This window comes from Puntigrus tetrazona, chromosome 14 (assembly GCF_018831695.1).
Source record: "Puntigrus tetrazona isolate hp1 chromosome 14, ASM1883169v1, whole genome shotgun sequence".
NCBI classification, from domain to species: domain Eukaryota; kingdom Metazoa; phylum Chordata; class Actinopteri; order Cypriniformes; family Cyprinidae; genus Puntigrus; species Puntigrus tetrazona.
Window position 1 is genome coordinate 15,387,404 of NC_056712.1, and position 8,392 is coordinate 15,395,795.

Consider the following 8,392-nt stretch of genomic DNA (forward strand, 5'->3'; position numbering starts at 1 on the left):
TGTTTTAGCAGGGTTGAATCTAAACTCTGCAGGGCTCCGGCCCTCCAGGAATTGAGTTTGACAACCCTGGTCTAATTAATCTGTCATGAGACTGCAATAATATTCACAACCTCTTATTTTACAAATACATTTCCCAAACAGCCTGTCATAGAGTCACATCCTAAAACTGTTACTCATTAAATGCCCTGTTTTAATCAGTAATGTGTCACATTCATAGTAGGTCACATTCTAGTGTGTTGGAAACATCAAAAAAAAAAAAAAAAGAAAAGAAAAAAAAGGAGGTACANAGGGATTTTGGTCCTTTAAAGAGTAGCAGAGAATCAGTAATGATAGAATTTTCATAAGCATGTTATCTCTATTCCTTCAGAGGAAATAGTCAATATGGCTATTTTTGAAAGACTAAACAAAACTAATATATATTTTTTAATAATCATCACTGTGTACCTGTAGAAACAAGTCTCTTATTTTTGCAGTAATATTGGTCTAATTGGCTTCATGCATTTTCTACAGAGACATCCAAAGGGTCCTGAAGGCCTGCTCATCTTCAAAGGCAGGCAGAAGCAGCAAGGTTTAGTGGATCACTTATGTGGCCATGGAAAAAAAAACATCACCAGTCACTGCATTAGCCTGTCTAGCTACATTTTGCTGGTCCCTATAAGTCCCTGGTTAATTAGCATGACCTTAATTCAAGGAAATACGTCTTCATTAAAATCCCTCAGTACATGATTGCCTTACTTTTGCATCATATCCAACAATGAGGAATTAATTATACAGGAAGGAATGACTTTCTCAAAGATATTTGCAGCCCCTAGTCATCAGGCCCAACTTTATTTTTTCATTTACATCAAAATATCCCATGAAAACAAATCTCGTGACATATTTTAAATAGAAACCATTAGCCATATTTACACACACTTTGGCATAATTAACCATTATATATATATATATATAATTACATTACATGTCCTACAATTTTGAGCTGCTTTTGATAATTTTTAGAAGGGCTTTTTTTGTCTTAAAATTTGTCTACATCCAAAAATATACTTCATTATTTTATGCTGGTCAAGCATATCATCAAAATTACCAAGTAAGAAGCATTTTACCACACAAACATAGCGAGAAAGTTCAGTGGTCTGTGGGCAGATTGGATTGTGGGTAAGGAATCAGTGGGGCATAGTCCTCCAGCTGTCTCTTACAAAAAACTCCAATTCTCAGCAAGAAAGAGAGGACAAAAAGGATGAGGAGTGCAGGGAGAAAAAAAAAAAGATCAGCGTGGAGAGGTGAAAGAGGAGCGAAGAAGAGAGGTTTCTTAAGGTTTGAAGCGTGTCTCTTCTTATCCTTCAGCGATCAATTGGTGCTGTCACATACTATAGTTTGCCTTTAACACTCACAAGTAAGCATACAAACACACACACACACACACACACGAACAGAAGCATCAGAAACTGTCTGAAAACAGCCCACAGTCTCTAATTGTTATCCAACAAGCCAGCTGACTTCTTAGGGTACGTTCACACCGACAGTGACAAAACAACTGGAAGTGTTTATTTTCAATGAAAGATGGTGATTTGAGGTGACATGACCCGCAGACACCATTGTGGATGCAAAAAGGTTAAGAAAAGTTGAGTTGCAGCCACTTCCAATGCATTTAAATGTTCAATTTCAGTGAGACTTATTTAGCAATTCATGTCTTAATGCGAGGTAAATGTTTTAGTTTAACAAATAATAATAGTTACTTTTTAGTGGAAACATCCATNAAATCAGCAATTCATGTCTTAAAATGCGAGGTAAATGTTTTAGTTTAACAAATAATAATAGTTACTTTTTAGTGGAAACATCCATCCCACCCGCAGCGGCACACAGACAGTGTCCAAGAACTTCATAAAGGCTAAACAAACTGTGCTGGCAGTTTCTCAGGCCCGATCTATTTTCTCATGGTCCTTTGTGATTACCTCTTCTTGTTTCTTTCTCTCTGACCTGGTTTGATTGGCTGTGCTTTCATTCATCTAACAGGAAGTAAATAAACTCCAGGGCTCAGTGGTAAACAAAAGAGGGGCCAAAGGCGCTGAATGACTCAAAATACCAGTGCAGAGAAGCACAACTCGGTGGACACTGCTACTCGATTCATTTCTTGGGGGTTACTTGTGGTAGCCTGAGGTGAAGACATAAACTGGTATTTTTTTTTTGTATGTTTTTCTATATTCGAGAGGGAAATCAATACTTTTTTTTCAACAGGGATACATTGTATTGATTAAAAATGACTTATGTTCTAAAAAATTCTATTTCAAGCAACTGCTTATATTCATCAAATACTTCTCAATAAATGTAACAACGTTTCCACAAAAATATCAAGTAGTGCAACTGTTTTTAACATTTATAATAACAACAACAACTGCCACAAATAAGCATATTAATTCATTTCTGAAGGATCATAATATTATGAAGGAATAAACTGCATATTAAAATATATATAATATGCAATTTTACCTTATTTTTGCAAATTCAGACGTTCAGATGTTTTAAAAACATTAAAAATCAGACTACGCCATCATGTTTCAAGACTAAACTATACATTTCACCCAAAAATGAAAATTCTGTGATTTACGTCGTTCCAAACCTACAAAACCTTTGTTAATCTTCATAACAATTTAAGTTATTTTTGACACAATCCGAGAGCTTTAAATGTGAATTAAATGTGGTGAATAATGAATGTCTGATTGAGTCTTTGCATGTCCATGCGGGTTTGTTGTTCATCCACTGGCATGCAATGATTGCCACAGGGCTTGTGTGCGGACACAAATTCCTGCATATCATAGTCATGTTAACTAAGCTATAATCAAGATGTTTGCTTCACGTCAATAGCTTCATTCCTCTTTCCTCTCTATTCTTTAAACAGTCATTTATAGCAGTGGTTCTCATTTTTTGTCATGCTCCTCATTGAGAATGTTGTCAGTGTTTTTTGTTGGTAGATCTTCCTTGTTTAAACCCCCCCCCCCAAAAAACAACAAAAATCAAATGCATTGAATTATCATTGCCCTGAATGCATTCAATTTGAGTCTAGGACTAGGCTTAAGCTTTGTGTGAAACTGGGGGAATATAATAAAAACATAAAATTATACTTTTTTACCTGCAAAAGCAGATGTATAAGGAACAAAAGAAAGGTTAGAGTATCAAAGTAAATATAAGACTTCCACATGATTCTGAAGCCATACAAAACCTCTGTGTACAACATGAGGAGGAGGAGGAGGAGGAAGAGGAGGAGAAGAAGAAAGGTGCACTTCAATGTATTTTGTCGCCTTCAACACAGAAAATTTGAACATAAGAAAGTGCAGCTCTCACTTTGAGAACCACTTCATCATAGATCAATTTGTGTCCTGAATAAAATAGGGCACCTTGTGGCACATCACATAAGCGTGTATTAATTCTAGTCTTGTAATGGCACGCATCACGTTCTTTCATCAGGGCAAACTTCTCTTTGATGCTGCCATTTTGTCTCCATCCTCCACGGCACTCGTTCCTTCCTCCTCTCATCCTCCCAGCAGGATGCACTCTCACACCCACGACTATGCTTTTGAGATGTTTCTCGGCTAGTGCAGAAGAGAGAAAGAGATTTCCTCAGAAGTATGCCACTCTTCTTCTTCTTCTTTTTTTTTTTTTNCCAAGGTGGCTATGGAGATAAGCAGCCTTGAATACATTTGTAAGCCACATCACCTCACATTATCATGGCATGCCAGAGATGTGAAACTCTCTAAGGGTTTTTACATCTCATCATTTAGACCTAAGACTAATATCTGTCAAGAAAAAGAAAGTGATTACAAATGCCCTTTCGGGGCATAAGTCTTCTGAAATGTTCTATGAAATAGCTGAAATGATGGAAAGAATGATATGTTAGCAGGCTACGGCAATAAAGATCAATCTGATGCCAGGAATGCATTGAAAATTTTATGTGCTAGCTCTGCTAATGTTTAAATTATTATTTAGCTAAAGGCAGTTGGCTAAATAATAACTAAATCCCTCTTACACGAAGACTGTCATCTCTGTGCATCTGAATAACAATTAGTAAACATTATCAACTGATTTAATTGGAAGGGTCAATGTAAAGCTACTCATCAAAAAAGCCCTTTAGGGGTGCAATAACATTATCAGGCAGACAACAGGCATTCAAGAACATCGGTCTTAAATCTCAAAAACTACAGTTCAAGATCAGGGGCATTGCTAGGCATGACTAGAGGTGGGCGATGTATCTGTAGACACGATTAAACAAGGTCCACAAGCTCACATGACGTTGGTTTGCTTTATTGTCACAAGAACTTATGGTCAAGCACTTTTAGTCATTGGGGTTTAAAAACCAAGTGATTTTAAGCAGTCAAAACTCCATTTTAGCAAAAACTACTCACATGATTTTGGTCATATTGCCCACACCTAGTCATCATTATATTTCTGATATTATTGATTTAATTTCAAGTGATTTTTTCTAGTGATTAAGGCAGCAGATGCCTCATTTGCAAACAAATTAATCATTGGTTCAAATTTGTCAAACACGTTTACAAAGAATTCAAAAATTGTTTGTTAACCAGTTTGATTCTTTTAGAAAGTTCCCTCATGCACTGGATCATTTGCAGCGGTTTCTAATGTGATATTTCAGGAGGAGACAAATCTTTCAGTATTAAATGCAGCATTACAAAAATATTATCAAAATGAGGGCACACTTTTTGTTGGACCCCTTTTACTGATGCAGAGCTAGAAACACCCCAGTCAAAATTACATTTTAATACAATGTAAAATCAGCACTCAAACGGACCTTTTCTCTAATCAGGTGGTCATCTAATTCGTTAAAACTCTTCCATTACCTCTTGGCCTTATAAATGTGTCTCACATCACCAAAAGCAACTGCCATGTGGTGCATTTTATTTATCATCAGCTGATTTCAGGATCAAAGACTGTAACAGCCGAGAAAGCATCAACAGCACTACTGAGAAAATTTTGAGTTCACCACTTTTAATGATTTTGCGCTTCATGAAGCAATGCTGAACAGTGAGTTTTTTAAATTTTTTTGGAACAGAAACATTTTGCATTGTTATACATGCCGTTACTGTAACCTATGATCAATTTAATGTGCTCAATAAAAGCATTCATTTATTTAAAAATCTTACCGGCCAAATTGCTGGCAACGGTTATTGAGTATTTGTGAATATTTTCTACAAAATTCCAAATAATTTGTCATTATTTTAAACAAATTGTAATTGCAAACATGATATTATTCCTGTGGACGACAAAATGGAGAAGTAAAAGAATCATTTTAAAACAAACTAGGCTAATACTAAGTCAGCACTAAGAATGTCCCAAATGTCTGCTAAGTCACCAAACATTTCTGTACTATTATTACAAGGTTTTCAGCCCTAACAGACATTGAAGAGAACTGCATGAATAAGAGGATTATACTGTAAAAAATGCATATCAGAGAGATACATTTCCAAGGGCATTCTGCATTTTGCTCTTGTATCCTGTTTACTGCGCCAAAAGCCTCAGGGAGATGCGCAGAGAGCTAGCGCTGCCAGACGTCTCTTGCAAACAAAGCTATCGGTGCTCAGCAACCAGACTGAGGCATAGAAGCTGGCTAAACATGCTGTAAGAGCTATATTAAAACATGACAGAGGAAAGACCCAGCTCAACATGTCAAAATCCATTACAAGACGAGTCTGCCCTTTCAGAATGACATCTTTCTGAATTTTGGAAAAAAAAAAAAAAAAGTTATTGGAAGAAAAAATACCCCACAAAACATTTCCAGTGTATACAGTCCAGAAGAAACGTGCATTGGTGTTTAATATTTAGGTGTTTTTTATTCAACGAGGATGCATTAAACTGTTGTCAAAATGACCAGTATAACCAATTCAAATAAATACTGTTTTTTTTAAACTTCATATTCAAAGAATCCTGCAACTATTACGGTTTCCACAAAAATTAAGCAGCATAACTTTTCAGCATTGCTAATATTGTTTTGTGAGCAGCAAATCACCATATTAGAATGATTAGAAGAATCATGTGACACTGAAAAATTAATTCATCAGATTTACGTCATAGGAATAAATTCCATTTTAATAATATTAAAATAGAAACAGTTATTCCTAAAAATGTATAGTATTTTACACAAATTCTTGACCAAATAAATACAGCCTTGGTAAACATAAGGATATGAATAGAATATTTAAAAGAATCTTACTAACACCAAACCTTTCAATAGTAGGCCAGCAATTGTTACAAATTTACTTGTTAACATAATGCCATATTGAAAAATCTAAGTCAGAAAGACAGAGTTGAGCTTAATCCTTTTCTGTACACATATTGTTCACAACATATAGTAAAACCAAAATTTATTCAGATACCTGCAACATTACTCACATTATCACAGGCTATTTGCAATAGTTTAGAAAATGTTCAAATATGTCAAAGTCAGAGTTAAACTGTCAGAACAAATTCATCTTGATAATGAAAAACACTTTTTTTCCATGTCTGAAGTATATAGCTCTCATTTCGAAACAACTATAGTGTCCTGCACCCACTCTAAAAAAAACAAAAAGTTCTTCTGGTGTCTGAATAAATTTCTATTTGATTATATAAAGGTGACAACTGCTTTCAACAACCAAATTCACTCTTTTATAATTCATCTCATGAGATTTGAACTACATAGCGAATACAGAGCCAAATCAAAGAACTACTTTTAACACAATGATATATTTACCACAATTACCATCACAACTCAACCGACACTCTCTTTTGGATGCTGACAGCTCATCTGAAATGCCTGTCTTTCTTCTCTATGAGGTACTTGCAGTGAAAGCAAATCGTAGAGATGGAGGTACATGTCTTGTCTCATTTGCAAATTTTGATATGGTCTGTCTCGTCCTATCACAGTTGCTTCCACCTGAGCCCTTCGGTGTAGAGGCGGCCTATATATTACAGTGGAGAGAGCGTACAGCAGCTTACACAAAACAGCAGTTTATTAAAAAAACGGTCTAATTTGGTTAACTCACAAATGGCTCATTTGATCAAAGATAATGCCACGCTGTTTGAATTCCACCATCTTTGCACGTATTTTCAGATGCCGTTTTTAGCCAATCACTCTGGAGTCACAGAAACCTTTTATCACGACTCCACTGACTGGCCAGTGGCACCACAAAAACAAGCTCAATCCTAAAGCCTTTAGCAGCGACTAGCCTGAGCTGTGACATGTAAACATCTATCGTTAGTGTCTCCGTTATTTGAAAATCTTCAGTTGCGACTGGGTGACATTAGCCTGAGGTTTTTCACACTTGTAGCTTTCACACAGAGAAGAGGATCAGATGCGTTTGGAATATTCACAAGGCTTCAGAATCCCTCGAGACGTCTGCTGTCTATTTCTATGAGTGAACGAGCGTGTGACTTCTCACCACCTTAATGCCACGAAGCCAGTGTTCATGACTTTTCTACTCCCTGGTGTCTGATTAGAATCCCAGAGGGTTACAATCTGTACCTGAACATTAACAATAACAATCTGTTCAAGCAAACATAAAGCAAAAAGGATCCTCTGTAACCAAGGAACCAGTTACCAAGGAAAGGGGAACCTGGAGAAATACAGAAGAAAAAGGAGAAAAGAACTATTATATATATAAAAAAGTACATTTCCCTTTTTAAAGCCAGTATTTAATGAAAATGGCATTACGTGCATGAGTGAGTTCAAGCTAGAGTTGGAAGCCACACCAATCTCTTCACAGCATCTACAGGCTTAGACTGCAACAGAGTAGGACCTTTAGATTAATAAATGAACAGCAATTTGAGTTGCCCTGTATTCTGATACTCACTTAGGAAGGTGGGTTTTTGTGTGTGTATGAAATAAGAATGTACATGCACGCTATAGAATATTCTCACATTATCGCTGCTTTTGTCAGTCGCAGTGAAAAGGTAACAATGGTTATACTGAATGGTACAATATCAGTACAGTATTGGTTATTGGCTAATATTATATCATTTTTAACTTACTGGCTGATATTAGGTGTTTATGCTTATTTCTCAGTCAGTAAAGCCAAGTTCTTTGATTAGCGTAAATCTCCGCTAATCGGCAGTTAATACACAGAGCTATAGATCACTGGTGAGCTACGACAAAATATTGCGTTTCGCAGGCGATTCATTTGCGATACTGAATGCAATATTTACCAAATGCGGTATTGCATAGCTCACCAGTGATCTACAAAAAGTGAACCGAGGTACATATTTTTGAGACCAGGTTGCATTCATTCATCAGATTTTTTTTTTTTTTCCAGATCAGAATTAATCAGATTAATGGCTATTGGGTGGAAAGGAAAACCCTTGCTCAACTATACACAGCATCCCTGGTCAAATGAAGAGCTTGAGATTG

At 36.2% G+C, this 8,392-nt stretch overlaps 1 protein-coding gene across 1 annotated transcript in view; it reads right to left on the reverse strand.

The window, feature by feature from the left end:
- Positions 1-8,392, reverse strand: part of LOC122357521 (prominin-1-A-like) — a 28,767-nt gene that overhangs the window by 12,146 nt on the left and 8,229 nt on the right. The gene's annotated exons all lie outside the window — the stretch shown is intronic.